The 19,965-nt window shown below is 36.0% G+C and overlaps 1 protein-coding gene across 9 annotated transcripts in view; it reads left to right on the top strand.

Moving 5' to 3' along the window:
* The window catches only part of ROBO1 (roundabout guidance receptor 1), a 674,462-nt gene that overhangs the window by 470,604 nt on the left and 183,893 nt on the right, over positions 1 to 19,965 (top strand). The window lies entirely within an intron of this gene.

Raw genomic sequence — 19,965 nt, 5'->3', positions numbered from 1 at the left:
TGAAATTGAACCTAAGTACACAGTGGAGTTCTTACCAAATAATTTTGCAGCATGCAATAAATCAGTAAGTGCATAGCACCACTGTAGTGGTATTTGTGACAATGCAACAAGTTCTTTCATTATTTCAGTCATTGATCCCAAGGAGGAAAATTCAGTAAAGCTTGCATTGTTGCATTAATCCCAATACCCTTTATGCAAGAGTATGTATCTAAAGAAGCTATGTTTTACTTTTGTTTTGAATAATAAGTGCTGAAAAAAACAGACTGAATTTTCAGCTTTAAAATATATAGTAGGTTAATTTCCTATAGACTGATTTAAGCATTTTGGACAAAAGGAATGCGTGATGTAGATGTGAGAGGGAGATCCATTATTGTAACGCACTTGTATTGGGAAGTCATAGAGTCATTGGCAGAGATTTTTTTTTTTGTAATCTTATCGCATAAATTACCTCAATATTTGTTATACATAATATAAGAAAAACGGCATAGTTGTCTTAAAAATTACTCCAGTGGTGGCAGTGCTTTGCATTTTCTTTTGCATCACCCACAGAACCAAGAGATAACAAAGAAGTGAGCCATTATAAAAGCGGAGACTTGCTGTGTTTATATCTTCTATCAAACTTGCCAATTATAGTGACAGTTCCTTGTTCTGCCTGGCATTTATAGGGTGCAATTGGAATGAAATTGCAGCCTTTAAATTGTCCAAGATGGACTTTCAGTAAATGAAATCGGATTTTTCCACATTGTTTTGATAAAATACTGATTTACCATGTTTTGTTACTGTTACTGAACGTGCTTGAAGTGTCAGAGAGATTCTCATAAAACTTCAAAGGAACAAATAAAAGGGGGAAAAAAAAGACATACCAGGAACATTCAGAGGGCAGAAGCAGAAGATAAGGGAAGAGGTAAAGTAAATCCAAGAAATAACAGTTATAACAAAATGTCCTGAATCCAATGCTAGCGGAATTTGAGAAAATTATTTTGAGTTGTGGTATTTTTTAACAGTAGAGGGTGGAGTTTCAGGATGAACAGAGAAGTAATGATGCATGTGGAGAAAAAGAGTAACATTAACAGATTTCCTGCTCCAGGTAAGAAAAATGAGTATTATTATACATAACAGTGAGGCAGAGAGAGCAGTCATAGTATAGTGGTCAGGGAAAAAGGAATGTGGACACCAGTATATATTTTCTTTTATTTCCCCTGTAAAATTTAGATAATAAAAAATAGCAAAAAGTTGAAGGCTATAAAGTGATCTCATGAGAATGTATAATACAGTGATCTAAACTTTTTAAACTCTCTGTAGACCTGCAATTAAAATATGTTAAAAAAATAAGTAAATTGTTCTTCAAGTGATCAGATTAACAGAGTGTTTGTAGTTACCATTAAAACCTTTACAATCATAAGAATATATTTTAGAATGATAGAAGTATTTAGGTTGGAAAAGACCCTTCAAGAGTTCAGTCATTAACCCAGTATTTCAAAGTCCACCACTAAACCATGCCCCTAAGTGTCACATCTACTTGTCTTTTAGGTGTGAAATGTAGCCAAACTTGTGGCACAGGAACAAACATGGCACTATGCCACAATTGTAGAATCACTCACTGAGGGGTAAAATGCTTGCTTTATGTAATGAGCACATTGAATGAAGGTGATTTAAGACATTTAAATGTAGTCACAGTGGGCGAGAGGAGGGTCACGTGCTGCTGATTTAGAAGATTGTTGACAAGAGCTTCACTATTAAGGTGTCTGATTTTGAATCCAAGTAAAGAACTAACAGGGCTGGATATAAGCAATAAAGGAACCTTGAAACTGGTGAACTTTCCAGGCAATTGTTCAGTGATCCCAGTGTTATTGAAATGTTTGTACAGTAGCCTGGGAAAAGAAGGAGACCTGGTGCAGGCTTGCTACTGCAGACAGAGCTTCAGTCGATGGACAAAGGGATAGGAAAAAGCCAGAAATCAGATCTAACAGTTCAGCTAGCCCATCTATTTCTATTTTGGCAGAAGAGAGACAGCAAAATCTGATACTTCCAGAGGGAGATAATAGTGCAAACGAGACAATAAATCCTTCTGAAAGTCACAGTTACCTCAGTTCTCTTGAAAGGTGAATTAAATAAATCAGACATGTAAGAATAACCACTTTGTTGAGTGGTTTATCTTTTGTAAAGGAAGGAGAGCATTTAGATGGAAGGAAATGAGAAAAGGGAAGATATTTTTAATTAAGTCTGATGGTTTAATGCAAGGGTTTTATGAGTAATTTAATGTGTAAAGAATTTTTGAAGAAAGATGAAGTGAGAAGGAGACTGGCTAAATAATTTAGCTCTGTGTCCTTTCTCCCCAAGTACTGAAGGATATTACAGGAAAATTGAAAGTCTGAAGTATAATTAGATGGCTAACTTATAAAAATCATCTACAGAGAAAGGAAACTTCATTGGATGTTGCTGTGTAAATTAGGAAGAGGAGAAAAGTGTTTCCAGCCCTATGCAAAAGCAAGGAAAGCTACAGAGAAACTGGTTTTGAAAAGCAGAATTTGAAAAGTGTACAGCATCAGCAGTAGTTCTTGGTAGAAAAGCTTTAAAGTCTGCTTTAAATGTGAGAAGGAATAATTATCCTGCACATAATTTCTGAAATTCTCTCAGTATTCTAGACATCGAATATATTTGATTTGCCACATCAGAAGTTTGGACATAGTTCTACAAGTGGAAAGGCCAAGTTTGAAACCACTAAGTAGGTTGGACTTTTATGGAAAGGACATTTTGCAATTGTATCTTGACAAGAGATGATGTTACATACAAATCCTCCTCTGCTCTACAGCAGCGATAGCATGAAAAATGTGACTTTTATGTTCTCAAGAGTGAAGCAAACCCTAAAAGACCAGTCTGTTTTTAAATTAGTCTTTGGTTTATAGTCATGAGATATTATTATGAATTTCAGTTTTTTTAAGCTGCTGACCAGGATCTTCCTTACAGAAGGAGAATCCAAGGTGCCTGCTTTACTGGTAGGGCTTAAGATTGTTTTCATCAGCAGTTCTGTTACTTAGTGACAGGCAAGTTTCTCTACTGAACATGTAAACTTAATATAGTTTTTTATTCATGATAATGACTTTTTGGCCTCCTACTACAAATATGTTTTTACTCTTTTGTTAGTGTCTGGGGAAAAATGCTGCATTTAGGTCTGAGGGAAAGAGACTAACCCAGCGTTGAAGATGTCCGAGTTGCCATAAGCCTTGTCTTTGAGGTTTTGTTTCAATACTGAGTATGGTTGTATGGCACAATCGAATAGTACAGAAGCAGGAGGGAAAGTGGGTGTATAAGGTCATACACTTTCAGTTTTGGAAATTGTAAGGGATTTAAAAAAAAAGAAAAAAGTCAAAACAGGTGAATATTTGATCATACTTTAACTCTCCCTCTTACTGACAGTGTATTTTAAGGAAAAGACATGATAGTATGTCATTTTCCCCCTAAACATAGCTTCAAAACATTTTCAGCTTTGGTTTTATATGAGAACATGAATCTACAGATTAGGACTTCATCCAGCAGATAGGGTGAAAACAGATTAAATTCAGTATTGGCTGGAGCTTGTAGCCCTGTGCTAGAATGATGAACAGAAATTTATGTATTTAAGGGGAATGACAGAATTGTCAAATACAATCAATGATCTTATGGAACAAAAGTGACTGAAAGTTAGGTCTGTGAGGGTATCAGAAGATGACAGATCATCTGTTGAAAATCATCTTGAAATGTTATTGTTATGTAGATAAGGACGTGTTTGTGCCATTGTAGAAAGGTTGGGTGAGACCTCATCTGAAATACTGTGTACAACTTTTATCTCACATGTTCCAGAGACATGAATTGTGAATGGAAGTAGTATTAATGAGAGCTACAAGAATGGCTGGAAAAATAATGAATTGGGTTGTAAGAAGATACTGTAAGAGCAGCTTTGCTTGGCCTAGTGAAACTGAGAGCTAAAAAATCTATATTGTATGATTGATGTAGAAGAGGAAAGTATTTCCTTACAGTTTAAAAAATACAGATTTTACCTAAAAACAAATAAATGGAAAATGATCCTAAATAAAACCTGACTGGAACTTCAGAAAGGAGATTTAATTATGAGAGATGTAAGCATTTTAAAGCAGATTTTTGCATGGAGTGTTGAGAGCAAAAGTGTTCCTTTCTAAAACAGATCTCAATAATTATTTTAGATAAGCATGCTTTGCTTTGAAACTGTGGTCTAGCCTCATTAATTCAGAACATCTGTACTAACTGGTAGTTGTTATGAAGTACATTACTATAAGGATACATCCTTGAATAAAATTTAACAAGGGACATATCTGAAAATAACAGACCTTTTAAAACTCACCTTATTTACCTTGCATTTAGTTACAACATCCACAATGTAAAGCAAAGCCTTGTATCCTTCAAGATACTTAGTGATTTTCATGGGTAAGTGAGCACCATGTATTGGAAAGACTAATGATTGTCCCATGTATATTTCTTTCTCCCTGTGTGGTCTGAACATGCATAATTACAGGTAATGGAAGGCACCAGTGATGTACCAAGCATCCCTTTTATCTTCTGTCTGAATGTAAAAGCTATGGTTAAAAGTTGCAACTAAAATTCCATTGTAAGCCTGATATTTTCTTCTTATTTTTCTTCTGCTGCCTTGAACAAGTTTGGTATTTTTTTCCCGTTGTCTTTAATAGCATACTTTAAAATTTTGGAGTAGTGTTCTGTGAGACCCCACACACACAAGTCATTTTATAATTATTTTTTGTTAATGGAGATATTTCATCTTTAAAGAAGATGACACTGTCTTTGGCACTGCCATATTCCTTACACTCCTCTTTTCTTGAGTAGCTCTCAGATGTTTATGATGCATATTGTCAAGTAAATAAATCCAACAGTTTTTTCAAGATAACAGGTAAGACATTTGTTTCTGCCTCTCACATATTTATCTTCTCTGTATGTCTAGTCAAACTTTAGTGTTATCCTTTAAAAAAACCCCAGAGATTTCAGAGGCCCAGTATTTCTTTTGTTTCATGCTAATGGAAGTCTGGATAATTGTTTGAGTAACCTGGTCACCTCAGTCAGAAAGTTTAGTCACCTCTGTCAAATAAAGTGCAAGATAAATTCTTCCTGCATTGATGGAACTGGTAGTAAGATTGCCTTATGTATGAAGCCATCCTGCAGATTCCAGGTGCTTTTAATTTTCTGTGTTTGTAAAAAGAAAATGATCCATCAGTCAAAGTATTTATTTATTCTGTCTTACCCAACTCTAAGTTTATCGTGCATGGTTATATTTGATTCTATTGCAGATGCACATGACTCTTAGTTAATAGATTAAGTAAGTTATTAATGTGAGTTAGTAGGCTCTCTGGCAAGGGAGGGTTTACTAAAATGGATACAATCCAACAAACATTTTCTGGATGTTAAAACCTCAAAGAAAATGCCATATGCAGATAAAATTTGAATTAACTATTCCTATTTATCTCTGAACATTATAATTAGTATAGTATGGTTGCTGGTTTCTTTTTAGTCACCATTTTTTAAAGTTTAGTTTAAAACTCTCTTTTGAGAGTTGTTATGATTGTATCCTGATTGCTTTGCTACATGCAGCATTTTCTAGCTCAGGGGGTCTTACTCTAGAGGAAGTAATTCTGAATCTTCTGCAGCTTTCAGTTCATGCACAAGAACTGAAATGGAAAAAGTGGGCAAGTGTTCCTGTCCTATTTCATCCAAAACAGGGGGAGGCACGCTGCTAAATTCACAATTGCTCTCAGCTGTTCATGTCAGCAAATGTAGTTCAGTTGTGATGATATCTTTACTTTTTCTAGGAGGAGCAGTTGACCGTTTTTTAGGATAAAGAGGTAAAAATGAGGAAATTTTAGATAGGGGTAGGCTTGGTACTTGGGTTTGGTTTTGTTTTGTTTAGCAGTTTTTGATGAAAAACCCATATGCATCAGGGTTTTTTGTGGTTTTGTTTTGTGGTTTTGGTTTTGTTTTTGAACTCACAAATTCAGCTAAAGTTTTGTGTTTAGTATAGGAAAGCTGTTACTCTCTCTGCATGTCAGGATAGTCTAGTATGACAGAGTGGTGATGATAAATTGCTTCACTTAGTGCTGAGACTGTCCCTTTGTGTTTGTATTTACACTTTTCACCTCACAAGTGCCATTCACTTATATTTTATATTTACTGTTGGCCTTTGCTTGATTAATTATATGTCAAAATTGATACCTCAGAAGCAGAAATAAGTGGTAGGGAATGTACCTGACCAGAAAACTTTCTTCAGAAGTCTGTCCTTTTATTACTAATCCTGTTCCATTGAGTATTTTTCAAGGTGTAATAGGCATTTTTAAATGCAGTTGTTTAACTAAAATTAAACTATTAAATCCATTTTCTTATCTCTGATTCTATGACTCCTTTGTCTGGGCCTAGAGATGAAGTGCTTTCTGTGGCATTACCTGAGTTTCTGCTGCCTGTAGTCCTAGTGCTTTATCTCTTGAGGCTGTACAGTCCTGTATGAAACCAGCCAGCCAGTGTCAATAACTGGTCATTTCTAAAGAGGAACAACTTATATTGGTGATTATTTAATGATTGCTCACAGTGTTTGGTGGTGTGTCTGGCTGAAAGCCAGTCACTAGAACATCTTTGACCTGTAGAGATGAAAACCTAAAAAAGCCAAACCTTGCAGGGAGATACAGAGAAGCTGAACTTAAGTAAGTTTTCAAAAATCTGCTTTTTTCTCTCCTAAAATGAGTAGTCTATGCCTAGGAATTCACCTTGCTGAATGCCATGAATTTTTTTTTGTTTTAATAAGGCATTCAATGAATAGAAGAAAGTTGGTTTGATGAGCTGAAGTCTTGTGAGCTCATTTCTTGAGAGCAACATAGAAAGAAACACGCGGCGGTGAAGAGGACAGCTCATGGATGATCCCAGCTGGAACTGAACTGTTACTGAAACTGTGTGAAGGAACATAATAAAACATCATCTCAGAGCTGAAGACTTTGGTTGTAGCACAGTGATGTGTTTATTAAGCTGAAAAAGAAGCTTACTTGGGTTTTGTCTTGCACTTGTGAATAAAGCAAAGCCAGAGCTGAAGGTAGTGCTGTAAGCTGACATTGTCAGCTGCCTTACAAAGCAGAACAGGGTTTAAGGACAGAAAAAAAAGAGATGCTGTATTTTGATCGTGTTAACTGGAGCATTTGGAAACTCTTCTGCAAAGAGGAAACCTAATTAGAGAGGAAACTTAACTGCAGGATACTTCCCATCTGATTGATAAATAATGTTTAGGCTTGCACATAAACAAATCTGTTTTTCAGTTGGCAGTTTGCTGTAATTGCACAGCTTAATAGAGGAGAGGCATTCTCAGAATAGTCCCATTGTCTGCCAGCGCAGCATGGACTCGGCTGAGATGACAGGGAAAAGCTCAGTTCTGTGCACCACAGCAAGACTCGGTCAGATGTTTCCATTCCTTGTCTCCTGGAACCAATTTTTTGCAGACTGGGCTTCTAGCACTTTAGTAGCGGCTTCCAAAGGACCGGTATCTAATGCGGTGGCTAGGAGGGTGGTCTGGTTTAGGGGCTGCCTGGTGCAATATCTGACTTCCTGACTGGTATCTTTTTAGAGGGAGGGAGAATTGTTTTGTTGAATAGCTCATTGCCAGGAGGATTATGCCATGAGAGTTTAGAAAAGAAATCTTCATGAGAACCAGGCCTTTTGTTATGGCTACTAATACTAATATGGATGGTAAAATCAGTGGGATATGTTTGTGAGCAGCAATTATAATAGAAAACATCTGGGAATGTTGAATGCATCCCTAAGCATTGAGGTGTATGCTTGTTGATACATAAAACATGAAATACATACAGGCATGTGTGGTTATTTTCTTTGTAGCTCAGTCAGTAACTATAAAAGGGGACAAAAACAAAGCCAAAAGTTTCCTTCTCCTTTCTGTAAGGTGAAAATGCTGCAGACACTGAATTTTTTGCTTAGTTCCCTCCTTCAGTCTTTCCTTACTTCCCCCCTGCTTTCCCTTCTTCCCTCCCACTTTCTGTTCTCTCCTTAAAGGATGGGAATAATATAGGTGTTCAGCCTAAGGAAGATAAAAGTTTTAAGGTAGAAAAAAATAAAGAAGCTTTTATAGATATGTGTGTATGTATAAATATATATATATATGTATACATTAAAAAATCTTATTTTCACTACTGCATGTCACATCTTTTGTATAAAGTGGATTATAAAAATTTTCCTATGTTCTTTTCGGAATATATGATTGCTTATTTAGAGAAGGAAGAACTTGCACAATAAGATAATTAAAATTACAGATAGAACTTAACATCATACTAATTGCTTACATAATTTAATGCATGCAGGTTACATTTGCAATTTTGCTCTTGTATCTTTCAAGTTACAACTAATTTTAGGCTTTTCACAATTTCAATATGCATAGCACTTTCATACATAGTAAGGTTCCATTGTTCATTGTCATTAGACCTATTTGTGTTTTGAAGGCTTCCTAAATTTAAATGGTACAGCCTGTGTTCCTTTTTTATTAAACTAAATTTCTTTTTTTATATGCTTCTTTTATGAACTTCTCAGAGTTTTGAGTCTGAGTACATCACAGTACGTGGGTAGATCTGTTCTCTCAGAAAAGGACTTGTCTTTTCAAATCTGTGCTGTAGATTTGGGGATGGTTTGTCCCACATGTGTTGGTTTTGGCCTACAAGTTTAATGAATTTTAGATAGATAACTTTATGGATATCAAGGATTATTCCCAGCATCACGGGGGCAATCCTTTGTGGACAGTAGAGTAGTACAGTTGTCACTGAGGAGAAAAAACCCAATAAATTATAAAACTGTTATTAGTGTATGCAAGGTAAATAATCTAGAGCTTGCATGTCAGATTCTGGTTTTATTTTGTAGCTCCACTACTTAGGTTGGTTGATTGGATTGTATTTATCCCTGTAACTGAAGCATTTTTGGTAATTAATTTTCTGAAGGAGTAATCATGGCTTTTCACAAATGCTTTACACAAAAGTGAACTTTAATGTGGAATGTTGGAGTATTTAAAGACTTAGAGCCTCCTGCTGTACATCGATAGATGTCATGTGTGACTTCAAAAATGCCTTAGTGGACATTTAGATGAGTGGATAATTACCTAAATTAGCCAAAAATACTTCTAAAAGTGTGTTGCCAGCTAATCAGCATTCAAGCCTGTAGAAATACTCAGGTTTTTGTCTCTCTCTTCCTAAGGCTCTCAGCCAGCACATGACTGGCAGTCATCTTGGACCAACTAGGTATGCTGTTTCTTGTTATTGAAGTTTAGAAACTTGCCTAGCAAGGAATTGGGTGAAGCTTGGAAGATGCTGTGACAGGAAATAATCCAATGAGAACCAGAGGATGTCTCCCTTTCCCGGCTAATGCTTTGCATTCCAGTAGTGGATTCCAGCTTCTAAGAACACATGTATAGTTTGGTCTAGCTCTGTGTCTCCCATCCTCCTCTCAACTTAATGATTTTTTTTTTTTTTTTTTTTTTTTTTTTTGCCAAACCCCCTACAAAAACATTGTCAAACCCCCAAATCCAATATTTATGTGAAATAATGCAGGGAAGATGCAGCTCAGTGTGCTCATTTTCCAGGACGTTCAGTATTTTCTGTCTGCTCACTGGGCGTGAGATGGAATTTTCAACTAGCAATTTGAGACAGACTTTCATCTTGCAGAAGCCATTTTCTGGCAATTCTGAGTGTGTGCAGTATTTGGTAGGGCAGGCTGGAGACATTGTATCTTGATGTGATAGCTTGTCACTCTGTTGGTTAGTGAGGCACCTTCTTTGAGCCTGGAGAATAAAGGATGAGGCTGATAAAGACCTTTTGTGTGTGTATGTATGTGCCTGTGCACCTGTGCATATATTTTCAAACTGAGAATAACCACTCTTTACCTTTGCTAAATTTACAGCCTTTATGCCTTTTCTTCTTTTTGGGATTGTTGGCCTCATCCAAGAGGGAAATATCTTTGGCTTTGACAAGAAAGAAGTTACCTCAAGATTTTACTATGTTTTTAGTGCTTAGGTTTGTTATAAAAATATACAGCTTACCACAAAGTGTTACTATCTGTGTTAAGGCTCTGTATCTGAAGAACCTCAGGGTTATGTTTTGAATTTTGATAATTATATTATAATAATAAAGTTGATGATTTGGTGTAAACCCTGCAGGCCCTGATGTGCACTAGTTGCAATTCCAACACGTGTGGAATTGCAACTGCAATTTCTCTTCTGCCTAACTTGTCATCACCTGCTGCAGTGAAGAGGAAAATCTCAACAGTATCGATTCACATCTGAAGGGTTTCACTTATGCTGAATGCCACATGAAGGCATTTCGTGTTTATTTTACAGAGGGAGTAGAAAATGATACAATGTTTTGTTTTTTTTTTTAATTGTAGTATGATTTTTTTTAAGAAGGTTTGGACAAGATGATCCTTCCAAAACATCCCAACAAGGTGTTCTGTTCAGTGCTTCTTTGAAAATTGAAAAAACTAAGGAAGACAAAGCATGTGATAGTTTGGATCATTTTTCCTGACTCTTATTCTGAAATATATATGGTTTTTATTTCTTACTAAATGATTAAAGTATAATTCTACTGTGCTGAAAAATTGAAATAACTAAGAGAACACTGAACCTCTCCAGATCTTTGCCATGGGCCTTTCTTGAAAGATATCTCTAAAATGTTGAATTACATGTTTCACATCTAATAGTAATAATAATTTGGTTTTATTAAAGATAAATCTTGTTTAGTGCCTCAGATTACTTTTTTTGTTTTTCCTAAGGGGTTTGGGTTTCTGTGGCATTTAAATTATTTAAAACCTATTCCAAAAGGGTTCTGCATGGAGTCTAATAGAGGTAGTATTGGTACAATTCTGTCTTTCTTAGTTATTTCAGAGAGATAGTTCATGCTAATTTGTATATCAATGAATTGATACCAATGAACTTTCTACTACAGAGAAAGATCCAAGTTTGTTACCTAAAGGTTAACAAAGTACATCTGAATCTGATCAAAATACATCTGAATGTACTTCTGGAAGAAACTGGTATTAGCACATAAGCATTGAGAATGCATATTTTTTATTTCTGCATTGTGAGGGATAATCAAACACAGCATAAAAGAAATATGGTTACTGTCTAGTTATAGTATTAGACATTTAATGCTTTTCAGGAAAAAGTCATTGCTTTACGTAACAGTGCCAGCAAGCTTTGTGCTGATTCTTATTTCAATATCAGTCTTCATGCTAAGGTACCAAAAAGATTATTGAAGGTCTTTGCTGAGTAGAGGTGTTATAAATGATAAGTATTCTTTTTTTTTTCTGACAGCTTTTAAGTAAAATGGAAATAAAACCAGTTTGGATATGGAATGAGATTTAATACATGGAAAGCCATTATTTGTGCTCTGGAATTCTGTCATACTGCCTTCTAGGACTTGTTATAAGATGTCTGGCCAAGGTCACACAACCATTTGTTTGTGGTGCTTGTACTCACCAGACTGTCTTTTGCAATCTAGCAATACTTCAGAAAGCATCTACTGCTTAGACAAAAAAGCCAAATATTTCAAGTCTGTTGCTTTATTCTAAGCTTTGCTTCTTTCATCTAGAGGAAAAGCCATTTTTCCCCAGAATTTGGAAAGGACATACTTTCAAGTCCAAACGAATATTTTCTGAATTAAAATATTTGGAGAAGCTTCAGTTTAGTCTCCTGCCAGCTGCAAGAGAGCCCTGCAGGCTCATCTTGAATTAGCCAGAAAAAACACAGCTTCCTTTTAGCCAGAAATTTACAGATTTGGCCTTAGTGGAGGATGCTATTCATAGCAGAACAACCAGAGTGCCTGGACTTAGTAGCTCTTTTACTTTTCCTGAGGCAAGTCTACTCCATCAGCCTTCCTTTAGGTCAGGATGAGAATTATTGCATTTGCACCATTATTAGTGAATACACGATTTCTCTTCTTCTCAGCAGTGAGAAGCAAATACCAGGAGTATTTCACATTTTGTTTTATCAAAGCTTTAGAGGAGGGATACTTTCATATCCATAAATGGAGGCTGTACTTATCTGCCCCCTGATTTCAATAAAAGTTCCCTTTGTGCCTTAGAAAATTTTCCCATGCAAGCAGCCATGCTTAGTTGGGAAATCTTTCTTTTAATTAAATGTCAGCAATGAAAGATAAGTTTAGATTTTGAGCATAGACAATGTGAAGTGTTGAGTTAGCTGTGGAAATCCCAGTCATTTTTATGGGCTACTTTTCAAATTATTAGTTTTATTACAATAACTGTAAATATTATTTAATTACTTTGAAGGTGTGACTGTTGTTCCTGTATAGATTGCAAACAACTTTCTTATTTGTGCTTCCTGCTGTTTTCTGACTCTGTATAAATTTCAGAAATGCAGGAGATGCTTCCATCATAGAAAGTAGAAAGTACTACTGCGTCTAGAGCAAGTTGGGACAGCATTAATCATTTGAAAATAGCTACAAATCTGTGTTTGAAAAAGGAGATTCTTCAGCTGGGGATCAAAACTAGAGTTCCCCTTCTGGCTTCTAAGAAATGCTTATTCTATGCATTAGGAAGAGAGAATATGGCTACTGTTGCCTGTTCCTTTTCTTGGGACCATATTTCTACACTTAGGGGGAAGGAGATTCAGGGGAGCCTGCAACCTGTTCAATGCAAGTCACAGTGTGAGATGGGAGAGGCAGATCAAGTGTTGAAGGATTTTTGTCTTCTGTAGCAGCTTTGCTTTTGGACAGATGTTTTGAGTGAATGTGGGCAGTTAGGTTTCAGCAGGACGACACAATAAGGATAAGTCAGGCTGTGAATTTTTCTTAATCCTCCCAGTGTGTGTAGAAGGGAAACAAAGCCCAAAATTCAAGCTTATTTCTGTCCATTTTAAGCTGCATTATTGAATTTTGAATGGACAAAACTAATTCAGTAAGAGGTTGTTCAAAAGGTAATACACTTTCCATATTAAAATGAGAAACCAGCAATGCATCTTTTAGAGAGGATTGATTACTTATTGATAACTCAGTTTACTGTTCAAATTAGCACTTGCTTGTTCTGTTGTTGCACTTCATAAGGTACTGTGGTTTGTTTTCCCTCTGGCAAACTGCAGAAGTACAAGCCATTTTTGGCTTGAGAAACCAATGAAACAATCATCAAATCTGAGTTCATGAGAAGGTAAGCTACTTACTGGCACACATTGCAAATTATGTTTGCCTCCTCAATCCCAGTTTTGAATGCTGCGGATTTATTTAATATTCACGTTTGGAAGGATTTTACTTAGCGTAGTATTTTTTGCACTCAAGTAGTAGATTAACTGGAAAATGAGTCATTAAACATTCTTAGCATTTAATTTCTGCTAGGTAGAGACAAGCTTGAAATAACATGGTAGTTCCCATGACAGTAAAAGTGAACCAAAGGAAGGATGATCTGCTGGGCTGTGTTTAGCATGGTGAATGACAGTCTTATCCTTCAGTACATTTAAGTAGCTTCCAATGAACTTTTGTCCTGATCTTTTCTGTGTTCTTCCTTATGAAGCCCTTTTTATACCATGAGTCATAAGATAAAGGAAACCAGCAGAACTGATTAAGTATTAACAAAACTTGCAATGATTAGGACCTGTTAAATTGATTACTTCAGCTTTGGCAATTGAAGACAACTGAAGAAAATAATCTCATTTGCAGTCATTAGTTTTTTGTGATGGATAATCTTTTGTCATTAATTTCCATTCAACTTTTTTTTATTGCACTTCTTTATCTCTTTTTACATTTTGATAAAGTAGAGTTGGTAAATTTATAATAAAATGTCTTAAACTTTGAAAAATGATATCACATTTGGAGCTGTCTTAAGAATTGTGTATTTTCTTGCCTATATGATAAATCCACAGGCACAGAAGTTTAGTGGAAAAAAGTTTAGTGTTTCCACTTCATACTTCGTGTCAATATAAACTTCTAAATGCAATATATCAAAGATACCTTTCAGGTATAAAGAAAAATTGCTTATGAAATAACTGTGTAATTCTACAGACCAAAAATTTCCATGTATTTTTCATAGTGATTTATTATTTAAGTATTACTGCCATGCCTGGTCTCATTCCTTCCATTCACTTGATATTGCTGAATGATAAGAACTTAGGAAACGAAATTACTATAATTTTGTGCAGGGAATAGATTGCATATAATCCACAGGAGCTGGTACTTTCTGACTCTAACACTATTTGGCTGAATATTATGAAATATTCATTGTTGGAGAATTCGAGAGTCAGCATCTGATTAGAAGGACTCCAGCCTGAAAATATATTAAAAGCCGTTGAGTGTTTGATTTGTTAGCACTTAACAGGTCAAAGACATTCAGGGGTCACTGCACTTCCACAGATAAAGACATCAGACTAACCAGGGGGCTTGCATAAATTATTATTTCTACAGTAGCCCTGCTGGAGGATTAATAGGTTGGCTTTATGGGGTTTGTTTAACAGCGTTTAGGGCAGTCAGCTGACTGAACTTCTTCCACTGATCATTTAGGGGGTTGTTTGGTGGTGGGTTTGTTTCTTTTTTTTGGTACAAGTGTTCTCCCAAGTTACAGTGAATGAAAGGGATGTTTTGTTCTGTAAATCCTATTATGAACCTTGCCCTTTCTGCTTTCTCCATTTGGAAACATTTTATGACATTTAATGGGCTTGAGCACTGGATGGAAGGAGTTTTAGACTTCTCGTGCACTTGCTACTGGGTTTGCAACAGCGATGCACACAAAAATGATTCTGATAAAGAAGGAGAGACTCTTTGCCACAACTCTTGACCAGATTTCCTCACAGCCTATGGAGTGCATATGGCTTTAGTGTTTCCTGTCTGGAAGTAGTGGCAAAAATTTAAGTGTTTGTTTTATCCTAGTTGCACTCCATCACTCAGTTACATCTGCAAATCTATGACCCAGGAGTTAAACCCTGCATATATTCAGTGGTATTAGAAAAAGCAAGCTGTGCATGTTTCTTTTTTTTATTTGTGCACTTTTTTCTTTTATGTCTTTCTGTCCGTCTTTCCCAGAAGCAAATACCCTCTGTTCAGAGCAGCAGAAATGGCCTATTTGTATAAAATGCCAAATTTAAGAGAGAGACAAGCTATTAATAGGCTGGAACTGTTTACTGATATTTATGGGCTCTCAGATGCCATTTGTTACAGCAGAGCAATCACAGCTGAAAGATACGTGCAGGATGTACAGGGTGTAGCATGATGTTATGCCAGTTCAGCTTCTGCACGTCTGGCAGAAAAAGTGCAGTGGTCTGTTGCCAAAATGTTAACAAGGGCCTATGTGTGTATCATTTCCACTGAAATATTTTCTGAATCATCAGTGATCCATGTGGCAGGCGCTGATTTCAGAATGCTTTGTTCATGCAAAATCCACTAAATCACAGTCTGAATTCCAAAGTCATACACTCCATCATGCCTCACTGCTCTTTCATCATCTCAGCAAATATAAATATTACAGCTTTTCTTTTTAACCAGTTCCTGGATGAAAGAGGAGTCCTCCAGGTAGTCATGGAGTAAGTCTCCAAATATCTGTTGCACATCCATGATGGTGTGTGATTTGGCTTCTGACATTTTGTGTGAAGTTTCTGATCTGTAAATTAATTGAACCTTTCTGTTGTGGGATAAGTGGTGTTCACACATTTTGAACCTTAGAGCTTTGTAGGTCTTGCTTGGAAAGTGAGGCCCACTTGCTGGTGGACCAGGGTGCTTTTTTAGCAATTCCATTGTACTTTTGTGCAATATAAAGGCACCTTCAGGTTCAGATATTTTCATAATTATAAAATATTATTGTGCAACATTATAATATTAAGGAATATGTTTTTCAGAAAGTAATTACCAGTAATTAAAGACACAGCCTATTACTCTGTAGGCATGTAGTGCTTTGCACACACAGTTATTACATATTACAGGAATGTGTGCCCTGATGTGTCCTGCAGTGGAGATGTTGCAGAAGACTGGCTGGAGGATCAGAGGGTTTTGACCACTTTGCAGTGTTTTATTTCTTTTCAACCCCAAAAGAATGGTATCCCAGTTGGTGAAAGTTTTGCCTCATTAGCCTTGGCGAAATTCCACAAATGAATTGTAAGACTGAGGCAGCCTTCTAGAAAACATTATCACGAGTGTGAAGTAAAATATTCACAGTCCCATTCCTCTTAGGATGTTGTGTCTCCCATCTCTCCTGCTCTCCCTCATATATGAAGAAAAGTAAGTTGTCAGCTGTCATTTGTTTCCTGAAGTATTTTTTGCCCAGTTTATTTTTTGCAAGTATGCTCCCCATACTCTGCTGCTCTGCAATGACAACGTTATTAACTCAGAGATGATGAACTGCAGGGCGGCTCTTTGGCACTTGTTGCTTCTTCTGAGCTCTAATGCGTTTTGTAGTTGCGGTGTCCTTTGATGCTTCATGAGTCCTATCCTTTCTGAACTGACAGATACGGTGAATAAATTGCTACGTTTTAATTAGAGATAAGAGCAGTGCTCAAGTCCTTTTGGACAATAGCCATGACACACTTTAATGAAAGTGCTACAACTTTCACTTAGCTGTCTCCTCAAATCAGTACAAGCACTTGCTCTTCTACACATGAAAAATGTAAGCCTTACAGCTCAATTGCTATTACTCCAAGCTACAAAGTCTAGAAAATGAAAATTTATTACTCTCATGTAGGAGAGTGCTCAAATGTCTGAGTTATTTTCGACTATGTTTGGTTTGATTTGGATTGGTTTTGAAATTTTGCAGATTAATCACATGAGTGTTCTTTTTAGGAGGGAAGAGACATTACTTGTAATTCATCCGTGATTGTCTCACAGCCAAAGAAATAATTAGTATTCAGTCTTCTATCAAGAACAGATAGCACTTCTGCACTCCTCTGCTCCTGTTCTGTCCCCTGTCTCCTGGGAGGATACAGGTGATATTGTAGTCTCATGGTGTCTTTCCAAGTCTGTTACCTCATTGCTAAATAGACGTACTGCCATTTTCTGTGCATCTTGTTAGTGTATAAAAGTAGAGTAGTAGTATAAAAGCCCTTAAATACCATAGGCTAATGCTACACGTGGCTTTTAATGAAATTAAAATTTCTGTGGTGGTTTATTTCAGAAATATGAAGCAAAGAGATTGTTTAGCAAGATACCTTTGCTAAGCAATGCAGTTTCTATCTTCATATCTGGTTGAGTTGTACAGGTAATTATGAGAGATAGTCAGACTTGTTTTATGAGTCATGTAATGTTTCTCTTGACTTTCAGTGTTTGCTTTAAGTGGTTATTCCAGTATGGTTATGTTCACCTGTCTGCACCACAGTACTGAATTTCAGCTGAGGTATAAAATAGGTCAGAAGAAACAGCATGTCCAAATTCCCTCTTTTTTCTGCTTTTTCTTTTTACCTACAAGCAAAACAGTGCTCAAAACTTGAAAAGAGTTTGGTTGCATTTTAACTATTATATTTGTAAATAGCCGTGATGGTTCTAGATGATGCTGATTTTTTGTTAATTTAAATGAAACGTTCATTTTGATAGCACAATATCACTGATGCCTTATGAATGTTGGGATAGACTGTACATAAGTCCTAATTTAAATTAGTTTATAGTATATAAAATACATGATATCTATAACTTTAGATCAGTTGGTGCACAATGAATTCCTGTGTTTGCCTTGATAAGGGCAATGTTGTCACTTAACAGGTGGCACAATGAGATCAGGAGTCCTTGGCTGTCACTAGAGAGTACCTGGATGGAAAAATCATGCCTTTAGATAACAAATGAGCTTTGTTTCTCAGGAGGTGGCTGTGAGCTTCTTTATTCCCAGGAAGGAAGGGATGGCTGCCATTGCCCTCTGGGCCAGTTGCTGCTGGCATTGCTCGCTCTGTCCTCTAACCAGCAACTCACCTTTTTAGGCTGAGAAATGGCAACACATTCTTTAACTGGTTTTCTTGTTTATACTTAGAAGATGTGCTCCATCCTGTACGTTTTAGAGCCTGTGTTAAACCATTAGTCATCACTCCTGTACATAGCTGACATGGTGTCCATGGTCTTGCCGTATGAAACCACAAAGAGGGGTAATAGACCTTTTAAATGTTTTAAACCAAGAAAACATTACAAATAGTTCACTGATTTTGCTTTGGTTTGCTTTAAAAAAATGGGTACAACTCCATTATAATTTAATTATATTTTTAAGTTTTAAGTACATGCTACAACCTTTAAGTACAGATCATTACTTTTTTCTAAGGCAATTAAAAAGCAGCACTGGAACAAGTTTCTCATGCATAAATCTTTACAGGACTGAAGTCTAAAAATATATACAAATGATGGCAGTGATAAATGCTTTTGAAATTGCAGACAGGTTATGAAATAACTGCAGGTCTGCATGATTAAAATTCATTGCTGATTGAAATTAATGATAGTTTTATTATCTCTAGTGAAAGCACATGGTTTATTTATTTAGACGATGATAAACTTTTGGATGTAAATGAGTAAATAGAAAATTTCATTTCCAGACATTCATAGAATGGCTGCAGTCATTGTCAGAAAATTGTTGAAAGGAGGTCAGATAAAATTACTTATAAGACTTTAAATATTTGCATTTTGCAAGGTTGAAGTCAGGGACCTGAGCCATAGTATTGCTATTCATTTTGGTGACTTTTGGATCACTTGTAGATTTATTCTTCTCTCAGAATTTGCTTCCCTTGAAAATATATATAGATTGTTCTGTTGTTAATGTGCTAAAAATATTTGCTGTATCATTTACAGTCTTAATGATACTTTACAATATTCTTCACACAATAAAAATTGATATAACAGCTAAAAAAAAAAAAGGGGAACATTCAGGGTAATAATCAATGTCATTTAATTGGAAATGACTGAATCAGACAAATATATTTTGAGAGGAAAAGAGTGTTTTGATAAATTATATTTTCAACCTTCCATAAAACATACTAAACCGCTTACCTTAAATATAAATGTGGTATAGATCTAAATAAGAACCTGAAATGGCTTCAAGGGTGGCTGCAAATTGGTAGAAAGCATTAAAAGGTTGGACTGCCTACCAGAAGTGTCTTCTTTGCCAGCTTCTTGCACCAGATTAAAATCCATTACTGATTTGCAGAAAGGCCATTTGAACCATAGCAATAGCCTTTAGGATCATGTTATATATAATGCAGAACATTTGTGAGTGAGTTGTAATATTTATAAGATATTCTTAGTTATGAAAGTAGTAGACCTGTTTAATATTATAGGTTTTTGGGAAGAACTTACTTGGGAAAAAAGATTAGTCACAGATGTTAACTAATAAGATTCTCATGCATTTAGTTCTTTATATGGCTTTCATTTACAGATGACTTTTAGAAATGTGTGGTATTTAAGGATTCTCTGCTGCCTGGAAGTGAGACTAGGGCACTTGGAATATCTCACTATTTTAGACTTTTTAGAGAAGGGAAAAAGTAAATTAAGATTACTTAATGAAGAAGTTTTTCTGACTGTCATTATACCTTTCTCCTAGCATTCTACAATGTCTCCTAGCATTGACACTTTTTATTCTTCTGTCTTTCATGCACCTATTTGGAATGAGGTTGTAAAGTCTGTGACAGATTGGCTTCTCCCATTCACTTGCTTTTGGAACCTGTTTAGAGTTAGCAGATTTTGTGTGAACACAAGGAAGAATCTGATAAAGTTGGTACCTTTCGCACCTTTAGCATTCACTTTAGCCCTTCATTAGTTTGTTAAACTTCACTCCATATCAGTTCATTACAGAAACTGTATTTTAATGTGTTACTCTAGAAGAGAAACATTGGGATCATCCACTTGGAGAACTGTCTGCTTGGTCTGACTAAAAAGTGTCATTTAATGGGAAGAGCTTCGAAACATGGGAGACAAAAGTCTGCAGGCCGTAACCTCATGCAAAGCCCAGTATCCTTGTGATACCAAT

This window comes from Passer domesticus, chromosome 2, assembly GCF_036417665.1.
Source record: "Passer domesticus isolate bPasDom1 chromosome 2, bPasDom1.hap1, whole genome shotgun sequence".
NCBI lineage: Eukaryota > Metazoa > Chordata > Aves > Passeriformes > Passeridae > Passer > Passer domesticus.
Note: the sequence above shows the minus strand (reverse complement) of the source record. Positions and strands in the feature narration are given on the sequence as shown.